This window comes from Palaemon carinicauda, unplaced genomic scaffold (genome assembly GCF_036898095.1).
Source record: "Palaemon carinicauda isolate YSFRI2023 unplaced genomic scaffold, ASM3689809v2 scaffold330, whole genome shotgun sequence".
In the NCBI taxonomy this organism is placed as follows: Eukaryota; Metazoa; Arthropoda; class Malacostraca; order Decapoda; family Palaemonidae; genus Palaemon; species Palaemon carinicauda.
In genome coordinates, this window is record NW_027170978.1 from 157,598 (window position 1) to 172,460 (window position 14,863).

Consider the following 14,863-nt stretch of genomic DNA (forward strand, 5'->3'; position numbering starts at 1 on the left):
GTTCGGTACAACCCGACACCAAAGCGAGTGCTCAGTTGCCTTTAATAAGGGAGGGGCTCACCTTACGCCTGCCAGAGACAACTATCACCTTATCAAAAGTTTTACCAGATGCTTTCCAGATGAAATCATTCTTTTCTATTAAGGGACAATGCTTTGTATTCATGTAAGAACAAATAGTTTTAAAGATGATTTAACCAGATTCAATTCATTCCCAAAAAGATTTTTACATTACTTCATATCACAAACAATCTGAGGAGAGCAAATCCAGCCAGCAAATAACTGTTCGTTAAACTAAGGCAACACGTTTACCAATCTAGATACTGCTGTGACTCAGTTTAACCAATTTGCTGACTAGGGCCTACTAGGATTGTGAAAGCAGATTTCCTGCATAAAATACCATTATAGACCTAACAGAATTCCTCATTGCAATCACTTTTAAGAAACTTGGCAGTCTAGAAATAAATCCTTTACATAAAGAATTATTAGTTTACTGGTCATAGGTATTCAAATCTTTCTTACCTTCACTAGAGTAATGTAGAGTGGTGTTTTCATGACACAACGCCATCTCTCCCTAAATCTTTTTGGTCCCTTTTCCTTCCTCCAAAGTAAAAAGGCTTAAACAGGAAGGATTTCTATAGCTTCATGCGCTACTCTACCATATCAATAGATCCAAAACTCCGACATCTTTGTTCCAGCTTTCTCTCTTCAAATTTCTCCTTCAGGGGGGACTGTTCCGATATGCTTCATAGTGTTTTTCGAGTGCCAAGCCCTATGAGCCTTGGTAATTCTGATATAAACGTTTGACTTTCCTGTACATCTTTCCTTTACCTTTTTGGACACTTCAGGCATACTGCTTACGCAAAGCTCAATTTCCGTCGACACCTGAAATGAGACAGAAATTATATATAAATTAGTACTACTAATAATGTTGTGATATTAGTGTTAAAAGTATCTTGCATGCATACTAAGCAGTGCTCTGAGGCAAATGTTGTACCTGTTTTTTATCAAAGATTAATATTCTGAGTAATTATTCATTATTCAATACTCAACTTTCAGTTAACCCTTTTACCCCCAGGCTCTTTGGAAATTTCCAACCCTTAACCGCCAAGGGGTTATTTTTTTCCCAGCACACTTTGCAATATATTTTTTTTAAATTGCTCTAACAGCCTTAATTTTTGTCATAGAGAGGTCAGGTTGGTCTCATTCTCTTGGAAAATGCCTGAATTTTCTCAAAAAATTATCAAAAATATGAAAAAAAAATTTTTTATAGCATTATTTTGAAAGGACGTACCGGTACGTCCATGGGGGTAAAGGGATGGGTTTTGTGAAACGTACCAGTACGTCCTTTGGGGGTAAAAGGGTTAATATTAATTAATCTATGTTTGCCTTTATAACATCAGAAACAAAATGACTGAAAATGAAAATCAAGATATTCTTTTAGTAATGTGCATTTTTCCTAACTAAACAAACTTTGAGTCCTTTAATAGGAGCTGGAACTTGATTCAATATCTATAAAATGATGTGGGTAGTCACTGCAAGGAGGCGGGTAAGCTCTGTCTACCAGACAGGCTACAGAGAAGCCACTTTGACCTTAACCTAGGATTTGTAGGGCAGTTGAGGAAGAAAGTTAAAGGACTCAAGTTTGTCTACTTGGGAATAGTGATTCGTTCCTTCACAAATACAAATCATCGTCCTTTAACCAGAGACTTATAACGAGGAGACAGGAAGTCCCTATAACCAAACTGGTTGGTTCAATTCCCGGGATGTCAAAGCATCCACACAGGTAAAGGGAACCAAAGTTTGACCCCTGCCGCCCTTATAACAACCTGAGAAAAAGATGTCCCAGGTGATAAGCCAGGTTTCTGCCAAAACTTGACAAAAGGTTATGAAAAAAATTCTATCGATACAAATATGGCGTCTGTTAATGCATGGATACAGTAGGAACTGGATTTGCATATATCTCTATCCATACTCTCCCCTGCGTAAGATGCTCGGTTGGGAGGCTTACCTGCATCAAAGTCCGATCCGACAAGTAACAGCACGACCGCCACATTCCAAGGGAAAGGAAAGAAAAGAGGAAAGAGGGCCAGACATTTATACCTCTCCTCCTAGACTTACGTGAGACTGCTACCTTAAACGAGATTCTTCTTGTCTTGTGAGGGAGTTCTGTTCACTACAGACTTGCTAAGCAGCTACCTCCGGATGGAGGGTAAAAGTATTCACGAATCTGTGTGCACACACCTTAAGATAGCAAATGGTGAAGATCGTCTGCCATTTCCAGACTCCAGCCCCTGAAAGATTCTTCCTGAAGGCTGATAAAGAACCTAGACTTCGGATTTTGTGCGTTTTTTTGGAAAGTTACCTCTGCTCCCTCCGTAAAGGCACGATGCGCCCGTCTGATGGCTTTCCGAAGAGAGAAAATGGTGCTCCTGGAAATGTTTTTCTTCACCCTGCCGGTGCTGAAGGCAAGAAAGACGGCAGCCTTTATTCCTACTGGTAGTGTGTGCTTGTTCTCGTCGGAACCGAGAGCAGGTAGCAGCTCCGTGAGCTCTGTAACGTGTGCCAATCCATCTACTTGGGGATGATTATGTTCCCGATACATATCCTACTGCATTACCTGACGAACGACGCAAGAACATACTAGTACAGTATCTCTTATCCTAGGGTAAGGTTTTCAGTACTACACTGTCTCTCCCACTGGGAGAGAAATTGTAGGAGTCACAGTTCAGCGACTCATCGATGGTATGGGTCTTCTTGGATATTATTAATTCAAAGTTTCATTATAGAATCTAAATCCTCTAGGACACGCGCCAGACAATCCGCAAACGAAATGGGATAATCGAATACCTGTCCTCGGTTGAAAAGAATCCTAGCCATTTAATTTGGAATCTCTTGCCACCACGGAAAACTCAGCCACTGTTCAGTTTCTGAGCTTAGGTAGATCTAGGTCGAGGAGCATGCCGTCACCAAAACATCTCGGGAACGTCCTGAGGCATGACAGGGACAGGCGGCCCATGTCCTGACCAGCAGTGATCGAGCTCAGTCTTGTGTACGACCAATCACTGATAGCAGGAAATTGAACTCCTGTACTTTGTACCGAAAACCATTCCCAGGGATTGGCTTTTGTTACAGCATTGCTACTATTGTGAAAACATGCAGAGGAATCTAATAGTCTCAAAATACTATGCCAAATCTGTCGTCCTATGCTTCGGTGACACCTTTCTGCTCTTCGGGCCAATCAGAGCGCTTTAAATGAACCGGTAACCAAAACAGATGAACTAGTTACCTAGTGACTCAAAGACAATGATACACTGAAGAACAACCAAAACTTCCTAATCATGTGGTTCTGATTATGTAGATCTTGATTACATGGTTCCCGATCGGGATGATCGTCGCAAAAATTCAGAGAAGACGAGACAAGGGAGAAGGAGGAAATTGAAGTTTTTCTTCTCTAGAGACATGCAGGCAAATGACGGCCCAGTCATGGGGAAGAGAACACAACAGCCCCACCATGTGATGCTTCCTGAGTGCCTTCCAGGATCAGCAAACACTAAAGGAGTGAATAATGGCAGCGTCTCTTCCATTACACTCAACAGTGGAGGGACTCCTAGAATAGCCACACTCTCGAGGGATAGAATAACGATAAACATGCCGCCCGACAGGAACAGGCTATGTTGAATGACAGCAGGTAGCACAGAAAACAAGTAAATATATCATGAATCACTGTGTATACTTGGCTTCTTCCGTTAACATTCCTCGAAAAGGACTGTCTGCAAGATAATTTATTCAATCTTAAAGAAAAAGCAAAAGATCAAAATAGCGAGATAAGTAAACCAAGAAGTACGGAAAGTCCTCAACTTACAAACTTAATAGGTTCCAAGAAGCTATTTAAAGCTAAATGGTTTGCACGTCAAATTCTGTTCAATTTTGGCCTAGGGTGGGCCTAACCTAACTCATGCCCCGCTAAGTCCGCCGTATGCAACGGGTGCCGCAAGCAGGGCCACTAATACAAATGCTGCAGAAAATCCCATGCAAAATCAACAGGATCCCCAAGAGACTTGTCTAGTGCTGTGTCTAGCGCTGTGCTTGCTGCGGGCGCCAACCTCGCCCGCCAACCACTAGTGGAGGTGACAGTCGTCCACACCGACACAGGAGTACGAGTGCCTGTCGCCGCCGTGGCGGACACCGGGGCACATGTATGTGTGGCGGGCCCCTCCCTGCTGTCGCACCTCCAAGTCCACCCAGCAGCCCTTACACACCGTGCTGGCTTGCGGCATGTGGCAAACCTCCCCCTGAAGTGCCTTGGATCTGCCGTGTGCCACGTCACCTTGCAAGGCCGCACCACGGAGTAGGACGTGTACTTCGTGCAGTCGGCAAAGCACCTCTTCCTGTTGCTGGACGCCCGCAGGGACTTGACGCTGGTACCCAAGGAGTTCCCCCAACCCTCCCCCGCGGTGGCACACGTGATCCTGTTCGATAGCACGGCCAAATGGGCTGCCCAGGTACCACCCCGACCCGCCGAGTTGCCCCTGCCGCCCCAGGAGGAACATGCAGCCAGGTTGGAAGCCTGGCTCCTGCAACATTTTGCCACAACGACATTTAACACAGCCAGGAAGCCACTGCCAGTGATGCAGGGGGAACCGCACCACATCCACCTACTCCCAGGAGCAACGCCTTACGCATACCACACCCCAGCATCGGTGCCAAAACACTGGGAAGAGGAAGTGAAGGCCCAGCTCGAAGAGGATGTCACCCATGGCATCATAGAGCCGGTACCTGCCGGGCAGCCAACCGAATGATGTGCCCGAAGAAGTAAGGACAGCCACGCTGTACAGTCGACTACCAGCGCCTCAACGCATCCTGCCTGCGTGAGACACACCACACACCCGTCCCATTCGACATGGTGTCCGGGGTACCTATGCACACATTCAAGACTGTGGCGGACGCGTACTGGGGATACCACCAGGTGGAGCAAGACGAAGAAAGTTGCAACCTAACCACATTCATTAACCCCTAGGGGAGATTTCGTTACCGTCATAAACCCATGGGGCACTGCTCCGCCGGCGATGCGTATACTCGACGATTCGACGGCGCCATCCAGGACATCCAGAGGAAATACAAGTGCGTAGACGACACCCTGCTCTACGATGACAGCATCGAAGGAGCTTTCTGGCACGCCTACGACTTCCTCGAAACATGCGCAGCCAAGGGTGTCACCCTAAAGCTGGAGAAATTTCAATTCGCAAGAAGAGAAGTGGACTTTGTGGGCTTCAACTTGGGCTGGGAGGCCTACATGCCAACAGAGGAACGTTCGGCGGCCATCAAGAATTTCCCAATGCCACGTCAGCTCTCTATCACCGACATAAGGGCATGGTACAGATTCGTCAACCACCTGGCGCCCTTCCTCGCAACAGCCCCCATCATGAACCCATTCAGGGAGCTCCTCAAGATACTAACCACGAAGTTAGTGTACTGGGACAAGGCACTCCGCACCAAATTCCATCACGCCCGGGACACGATCTGCCAATTAGCAAAGGACGGGTTGGCTTACTACGACAGGAGCTGCCCCACAGCAGCGATCCCCGACTGGAGCAAAAAGGGCATAGGGTTTGTAATCCTTCAGCAATATTGCGCATGCAGCTCCACTACCATGCCCTTCAGCTGCACAGGCGGGTGGCGACTGGCACTAAGCGGCAGCTGCCATCTCACCGTCGACGAAGCTGGCTACACTGCCGTAGAGGGGGAGGCCCTCGCGGTAGCCTGGTGTCTCCAGAAGGCGAGGCTGTTCTTGCTGGGGTGCCCCAACCTCACCATTGTGACGGACCACCGCCCGTTAACCAAGTTGATGGGGGATCAGGCCCTCACGGAAATCTCCAACCCCCGTCTCTTAAGGCTGAAGGAGAGAACCCTACAGTACCGATTCAGGGTCAAGTGTCTACTGGGGAAGCGTAACAGTGCAGCAGACTTCCTGTCACGATACCCCACCTTGAAAGCCGATCCCAGCGCCCACAACGAAGACCTCAACGACGCCATAGCGGCCGCCGTCTTGGCAGCAGTAGAGCACAACAGCTGCGTCGTGGACGAGGCGAGTATCAGGGACGCCGCTGTCAGCGACCCCGTGTATCAGCTGCTCATGGCCAGGGACTGGGCCGACAGGAAGTCCCGGGAATTTGCATGCCTTCGGCCCTTCTACGGTGTCAGGGAGAGGCTGGCCATTATCCAAGACTTAGTGACATACACGTTCGAACAAGGCAACGTCCGCCTAGTTATCCCGGAGCCTCTCCGTCAGCAGGTGGCTACTAACCTACACGCAGGGCACCAAGGACTGGACTCGATGCAACGACGAGCGCGCCAGACGGTGTACTGGCCTGGACTCGAGGGGGACCTGCAGTATCACCGATCCTCGTGCGAAGAATGCAATGTACACGCACCATCCCAGGCTGTGGAGGAACTCATCATCACGCCACCCCCAGAGTACCCCTTCCAGATGACGGTAGCGGATATGTTCCATCACGACAGACTCTCGTACATGACCTACGCAGACAGGCTCACAGGTTGGCTGGAGCTGGCCCACTTCCCCCACGGTACCTCCTCCTCTCACATCAAGACCCAGCTACGTCGCTACTTCAACAGGTGGGGGGCCCTGAAGCAAATCTCCATGGACGGTGGCACAAATCTGGCAAGCGAGGAAATGGGGAATTTTTCAAGTTATGGGGTGTGTCCGTGCGGCTATCATCTGCCCAACACCCTTTTTCAGCTCAAAAACAAGCACAAAATTTCGTGGATGCACCCAAGGTCAAAACACTGGCACTTGATTGACTATGTCATAATCAAAAAGCGAGACCAGCAAGATGCCGTCCATACCCGTGCAATGAGAGGTGCTGAGTGCCACACAGATCACAATCTAATACGTGCTAAGCTCAAGCTAACCATCCGTCCTCTTCTTTCGCGCAAACCTCCCTCAAAGAAATTAAACATTCCTGCTCTGAAAGACACCTCTACTTGGAACAACTACCGTCACGGGATAGCAAGAAAGCTGGCTGAGATCCCTAACATTGATCCAACCAACATCGACAATGAGCTTGACTCTGAGTGGACAAAACTGAAAACTATAATCCAGGAAAATGCAGAAGAAACCCTTGGCTTCTCCACATGACGTCATCAAGATTGGTATGATAACAACGCTGATGGTATACATGACCTAATCACAGTAAAAAATAAAGCGCACAATGCATGGCTCTCACAACCTACTTCTGTAGCTCTCAAAGAAAACTTCCAACAGGTAAGATCAGAAGTGCAGAAAATACTCAGAGACATGGAAAATAACTGGTGGAATGACCGTGCAAAAGAAACTCAATCATACGCAGATGCAAATGATCAACATAGTTTCTACAACTCTATTAAAATTTTATATGGCCCAACGAAAAGTAGTATGACTCCTGTTCGCTCTCTAGAAGGAAACCTCCTAAAAAACAAACAGGAGATAATATATCGCTGGGCACAACATTTCAGCTTGATCCTTAACCAACGAAATCCTGTAGAGCCTAATATCCTCAACAACATCCCTGATGTCCCTCACTCAGAAATCCTAGATACCAACCCCACTTTCCCAGAAACTATACAAGCCATAAGGGCCACGAAAAACAACAAAAGCCCCGGCCCTAATGGTCTACCAGCTGAACTATTCAAGGAGGGGGGCTACTTACTCCATCAACATCTCCACAACCTTATTCTCTCTATTTGGGACATGGAAGAAGTCCCCCATGAGTGGCTTGTCTCAGACATTGTCACCATCTACAAACGTAAAGGGGACCGTTCCCTCTGTGACAATAGCAGAGGCATCACCTTGCTCGGCGTTGCAAGTAAAATCCTGGCAAGAATAATGCTTGCAAGACTTTGCAAACACATTTCAGAAAATGTACTACCAGAGACGCAATGTGGCTTTCGTAAAGAACGCAGTACTTGTGACATGATATTCGTGGCCCGACAACTAAAAGAGAAATGCCATGAGCAAAACCGTGATCTTCACATAGCCTTTATCGATCTAACAAAGGCCTTCGACACGGTGAACAGAGACCTTTTATGGACTGCTCTCTCTAAATTTGGAGTACCTCCGAAATTCCTTAACATTCTAAGGAACTTACACAATGATATGCAAGCCTGTGTAAGTATGGGTGGTAGTAAATCACAACTTTTCAGGGTAGAAACTGGAGTAAAACAAGGATGTGTCCTAGCTCCAGTGATATTCAACATCTACCTCACTGCAGTCACCCTCCTGAGCCACCAACAAGTCAACGAAGAAGATCAATTGAAAGTGCAGTTTCGACTAGACGGAAACTTATTCAACCTTAGGTGCCTCCAGTCTGTGACAAAAACAACAATGACACACCTAATGGAACTCCAATATGCAGATGATTGCGCTCTAGTGGCTCTCTCACCAGATGCTCTCCAACGCAGCCTTACCATTGTCTCATCAATTTACCGAGCCATGGGGCTCAAAGTTAACATCAACAAAACTGAAATCCTATCCCAGCAAATAATTGCAGGAGATCCCCCAGTATTTCATCTGAATGGGGAAGCCATCAAACATGCTGATAGCTTCATCTACCTTGGAAGCATCTTCACTAAAAAACACTATTGATGAGGAAATAGTTGCCCGGATAAATCATGCCTCCGCATCTTTCGGCCGACTCAGGTCCAGAGTCTTCCTAAATCCCCACCTCAAGACAGAAACTAAAGTAGCTGTGTACAGAGCTGTCTGCATGTCCACCCTGCTATATGGAGCAGAATCTTGGACGGCTTACCGTCAACATGTAAAACAACTTGAGGCATTCCATATTCGCTGTCTTCAGTGTATATTAGGGCTCACATGGCAAGACAACGTACCTCATTCTGAAATTCTCCACCGTTTAAACCTGCTGAGTATAGAATCCACATTGGCAGAAAAACAACTCGGGTGGATCAGCCACGTCATCTGTATGCCAGAACATCGCCTTCCTCGCCAGGTCCTCTACAGTCAGCTCCCTGAAGCTCGGCGTAATCCAGGGGGTCAGAAAAAGAGGTACAAGGACAACATCAAAGCTACGTTCAAGAAGTGCAACATACAACCTGAGCAACTAGAAATGAACGCCTCTGACAGACCACTATGGCGCTCACTCTGTAAAGCTGGAGTCAATCAACTTGAAGACACCCGGAACCAGGCAAGACAACAGCGCAGGGAGAGAAGACAAAACCGTCGAGATCGGATACCCCCGGTCAACCCAGACCTGACTTGCCAGTTGTGTGGCAGAGTGTGTGGATCCAGAATTGGTCTTCACAGCCATGCAAGATGGCACCAACGACAACAGATCTAACTTCATCCCCATCACAGAGAAGCAGAAGTCGTCTTCGATTCGAAGGACAGCAATAACGTAACGTATCATCTGCCCAGTACCCGCAGTCCAATGGCAGGGCAGAGGCCGCAGTCAAGGTCGGGAAGCGGATAATATGGGCCAACACGGGCAGCGTTGGCAGCCTCGACACGGACAAGTCCTCTATGGCTATGTTACAGTACCTCAACACCACCCTCTGCGGAATAAATAAGTCACCTGGCCAGATGGCAGCGGGCAGGCAGCTCCGACACGGCGTACTTACGGCCAGCTGGTACCTCACAGTAGACAAACACTGGGGGGGGGGGGGGCAACCCTCCGGCAAAGAAAACGTCAGATGGCTGACAGCGGTGCTGCCCTCACCGAGAACAGACCCTCTAGAAGGCTTCCAGTTATCAACCGGGGCTCCCAAGTGCGAGTGCAAAATCAGGCTACTAAGCTGTGGGATCGTACCAGTACCGTGGCAGAAACGCTCCCATACCGACAATACCTAGTCAGACTTAACGGCAGCGGGCGCCTCTCCCTCCGTAACAGGAAGCACCTGCGACACATCGTTGGGGCCCCAAGGGCGGGCCACACCTGCTACGCATCCAGCTCCACCTACGCCCGAGCAGCCACCGGTCAGTCACCCTACACCCAGCCCTCAAGCAGTACGGGAGCCACGCCCATCACGGCGCACCAGAAGGCCAGTGTGGATGAATGACTACATGTGACATCGTTAACTGTCATATACCTTCTTTTCTGTAATCACGTACAATACAGCAGCATCTGCTTATATTTTTATTGTATCTGCTCCTCATACTATTTTACGAACATGTATTACCTACACTCTGCATTTTACACTATCGACAGCTATGTATCTGTCTCCTTATTCTTGCACATGCATCCAATTTAATCCATTAATTATTTTTTATCATTACCTCTCCATGTATACCCATGTATTAATCTCATGGGGGGATGATGGGGTACCTGCATAAGTACGATATGTTTTCCCATGGCAGGCAGGCGCCAAGTGAGTGTGCCGGTTGCAGAGAGCAACTGGGAACAGTCTGTACCTTTGGACGCAATAAACCACGTGCCTCCACCACCGTGTATCTCTTGTCCCAACATGACATCCAATAATTATTATTATCATTATTACCTGCTAAGATACATCCCTTGTTGGAAAAGCAGGATATGCTATAAAAGAACAGTAACATTAAAATAAAAATTTCCTATATAAACTAAAAAAACTTAAACAAAACAAGAGAAAGAGAAATAAGATAGAAGTGTGCCCGAGTGTACCCTCAAGCAAGAGATCTCTAATCCAAGACAGTGGAAGACCATGGTACAGAGGCTATAGCACTACCCAAGACCAGAGAACAAAATTACATAATATTTGTTTTATTACAATATTTCATTATCAGCTTTTGATACAATATCTGAGATTAATGATTTCAGTTAAATTTGCACTTGCATCTCCAAACGTTTGTATAAAGGACCTTCTATGTTCGTACTCTCCAACGGGCAGAAACAAAGTGAGGTTACACTACTTGGCGGGTGGGTTGGTCCTACAACTACCTCACTTAAAAGCTTAAACAGACATTCAAGCTTTGCTCATAACCCTTTTACCCCCAAAGGACGTACTGGTAAGTTTCACAAAACTCATCCCTTTACCCCCCATGGACGTACTGGTACGTCCTTGCAAAAAAACTGCTATTTAAATTTTTTTTGCATATTTTTGATAACTTTTTGAGAAACTTCAGGCATTTTTCAAAAGGATGAGACCAACCTGACCTCTCTATGACAAAAATTAAGGCTGTTAGAGCAATTTAAAAAATATATATAGCAAAATGTGCTTGGGGAAAAAAAAAAAAAACACCTGGGGGTTAAGGGTTGGAAAGTTTCAAATACCCTAGGGGTAAAAGGGTTAATATCATCAACAGTAAAAAGTTTGCATTATGTTAAGGAACAAACAAAAGATAACTTGGATCAATGCCAGGTTTACTATAAAAGAAAAAAAAACTATTTCAGGCAGTTCCTCATCATTTTAGGGACCTCAATTTACTTAATCTGAGAATAAAAGCTGTAAACATCCGTAAACATCTTGTCAATACCCAAAAGTTTTATATCTGTAATTCAATAAAGAATATATTCCGTTGTTATATGAATATTTCATTCCCTAAACTATATATTGATTTACAGACAGTTAATTTCTTTATTTGTACTCCCCAAGTCAGGAGACCAGGGAGACTTTGTATATCAGAGGGCAGTTCCTCCAGTGTGGATTAAAAATGGACATCAAATAACCTAAACTTTACCCCCTAACCTAACCTACAAGACGTGTCCTTACCTACTTACCTAACGGGGGGCTAACGCCCCCTCTGCAACCCCCCTCACACTGCTGTATTCTAAGTTAGCCATAATATAATATACAGGTGGCCGCTATCATACATACACCCCGACCAGTTCCTGACAAGAATAAAGATGGCTGCCTCTCTTGTATATATATATATGTACATATGCCAGTGGCGCTAACCTCTCCCTGTCCCTCGGGTAATAGGAGAGGAAGAAGCCATACCCTGGTGATAAGAGGGGGGCATGCGTATGCATTACCTACCTAAATATTAAGCCGTCATTTTTGACAGGTTACATAACCAGCAAGGAATATTGCACTACAGTATATGATTAGGAGCCTTTGTATATCAGCGGCCAGTTCCTCCCGAGTGGATTAAAAATGGACATCAACTAACCTAAACTTTCCCCCCTGGCCGTGTCCTTACCTAATTACCTAAGGGGGGGGAGGCTAACATCACCCTGCCTACCCCCTTACACTGTCGTATTCTAAGTTAGCTGTAATCAAACATACAGGTGGCCGCTATCATACATACACCCTAATAATTACCCACATTTTCACTACTGACACAGTCTGGCCCTTTGATCAACGGTTATATTATAGTTACGGACGGGACAAACTTATCTCCTAAAAAAACATGTTTCTCATAGAAAAACGTCCGTTTTCTTCGAAAATGACACATTTTCACGGCAAATAAACTTACACCTAATAGCAATGACTCCTTCAGGGCGGTGAAGGCCCTGTGACTTAAGGTACACCATGCAAACTGATGGTTATTACCCACTTCCCTATTTCCAATCAAGCCTGAACTAATAGCTTCGCTCTGCGAAAGTACGATTAATGTTCAATATAAATTATATATTTATAGAGAAAAGACTAAAATGTTATACTCACAGCAAATTGTTAATAATTCCTTTTTGGGGCCGAAGGTTAATTGATCGTAAGCGGGACAAGACCTTTGGGTCCAGGATTCAACTAAAATCAACGAAATTAAGTTTATAAACTTAATATATGTTTTATAAACTTTTAAAAAACATGAACATCAATCTTACGTATAAATTTCTTCCGTAAAATAGACACTATTTGTTAAAATATACTTTTTTTTCGAATACGGATTAAACGTTGTTTTGTTTACGTTCATCCCGGGAGGCAATACCGGCAAGAAAAGTAAAATGGTTCCAATTTTTTAATTTATTTTTCATTTTTTAAATACTTATTTATGATTTATGAGAGTTTTCATACTTTTCAAAAGTATTATATATAAATTTTAGTTCTATTTTAATTAGTTTTGTGCCTCGTTATTTGAAAATACAGTACGAAATATGAAATGTTAATACATATGCTGGCATTATTTGGGCCAGCCAACAACGGCCATTTTGTGTATTGTATTGCAGTTTACAGTATATTATAATTACTTTATTACCTTAATATGATAAAATTGGTTATTTTAGATACTAATTAATATATATTATATTACAATTATTACATTATTATAATATTTTGATAAATGTATGCTATATTATATTATTCCCATATACAGGACATTACTATTTTTTTAGTTCTGGCTGGCATAATTCTATAGCGAAGCTTATTGTTCAATCTCCATACATAAGGTAAAACAATATAAAATCAACCAAAATCATTATTTATTTCGATTAAATATGCAATATATTATGTATAAATGACCAATAGAACATTAAAATACGATTTATAATCCATATATAAGAGTTTAGTTATTTCAGTGCAATAGGAAACAGTTGTGTTGATACGTATATACACACAATCATATAAAAGACATATATATTCATAGTACAGTATACATTAATGTATTTGCTTTCCTTAATACATTATTATATGTCTAAGATATTTGAAATAGGTTCCATGAGTCAGCAGATTGCTATTTTCATTCTTGTCCAAAAAACAAAACGAGTTATTTTATTTACTACGAAAAGCATCTCTAGACAAAATTGCTTCACCAAAATTTCTTCAAATGGCAGCATTGCATAAAACCATTGATCCCTACCAAGTAAAATATATATCTTCATGAAATGAGGGTCGGACGAGGGAATATCCCAATAGCATTTCATAAGCCACGGTGTTAAGCTCGTCTAGTGGGAAGGTTATGTGCTGTGATTGGTTGCTTTGGACAATGACGTCATTAACTTTCGAGCTCTTTATTAGTTCTTGAATAATGACGTCATTATTCATAGCTATTGTTATTGGTTCTTGATTGATGACGTCATTATCCTTAACACTCGTTGTATTTACTTAAATACAGAAAGGAGAAGGGTGTATGCATTATAAATGTAAGAATACTTTGATTGAATGTCTTTTAATTAAACAAATAGAGTTTAATAATTACTGTTTTTTGCGTATATGGTATTACAAAATATTCTCGCCTTATGCATTTATACCGGGAAATATCTGTTGTCTCATTGGCCGGTTGTATGTGACGTCAGACAATCGTATTTATGAATGAATGTTACGTAGAAGGCTTAGGGGTGAAAAACCTATACGTATTTTAGATTTAATAGAGCTTAAAAAATTAAACTTTACAAACATTATCTTATTAATAATATTAATTTTAAAATAAAATAAAAATAATCTTATTAAAGGTCGTAAATTAGATAAATAAGTCATATTTGAAGGAATAGTTGACTAACTTTCTGGCTACGATGATATATGTGTGTGTGTGTTCGTTTGTGCGTAAAGCCAAAGAAAAAAGCTATACGTATTTTAGATTATTTAGAGGTTGAAAAAATATATTTTACAAAAATAATCTTAATAATACTATTAATTTTAAAATAAAATAAATGAGGAATCTTATTAGAGGCCTTAAGTTAGATAAATGAGTCATATTTGAAGGAGTAATTGACTGTTTGTTTGGCTACGATGTTATGTAGGTGTGTTCGTTTGTGCGTGAAACCGTAGTAAACAAGGCAATAACCAATCAGAACTGGGGAAGATACAGCCAATCAGAACACTAGAATGTACCACCAAGAGTTCCTGGGACTTATGAGTTGCTGTTGGAGAAACCTGCTCAAATTTCAGTAAATTTGCATTAAAACGCTTAAATAGGATGAAAAAAATCTCATTAACTAGAGCGTTTGAGCGAAATGGCTCACGTGAAGCTGACTTTCTGGTCAACAGCAGCTCATAA

General features: G+C 43.5%; 1 long non-coding RNA gene across 1 annotated transcript in view; it reads right to left on the bottom strand.

Annotated features, from left to right (window-relative positions):
• Positions 1-12,854, bottom strand: part of LOC137636569 (uncharacterized) — a 34,712-nt gene extending 21,858 nt beyond the window's left edge. Inside the window, exons 1-2 of the long non-coding RNA XR_011043153.1 lie at positions 12,598-12,854; positions 520-882 (exon numbers count right to left, since the gene is read on the bottom strand). This is a non-coding gene — a long non-coding RNA (uncharacterized lncRNA). The remainder of the gene's footprint in view (positions 1-519; positions 883-12,597) is intronic.
• Positions 12,855-14,863: the final 2,009 nt, after the last annotated feature.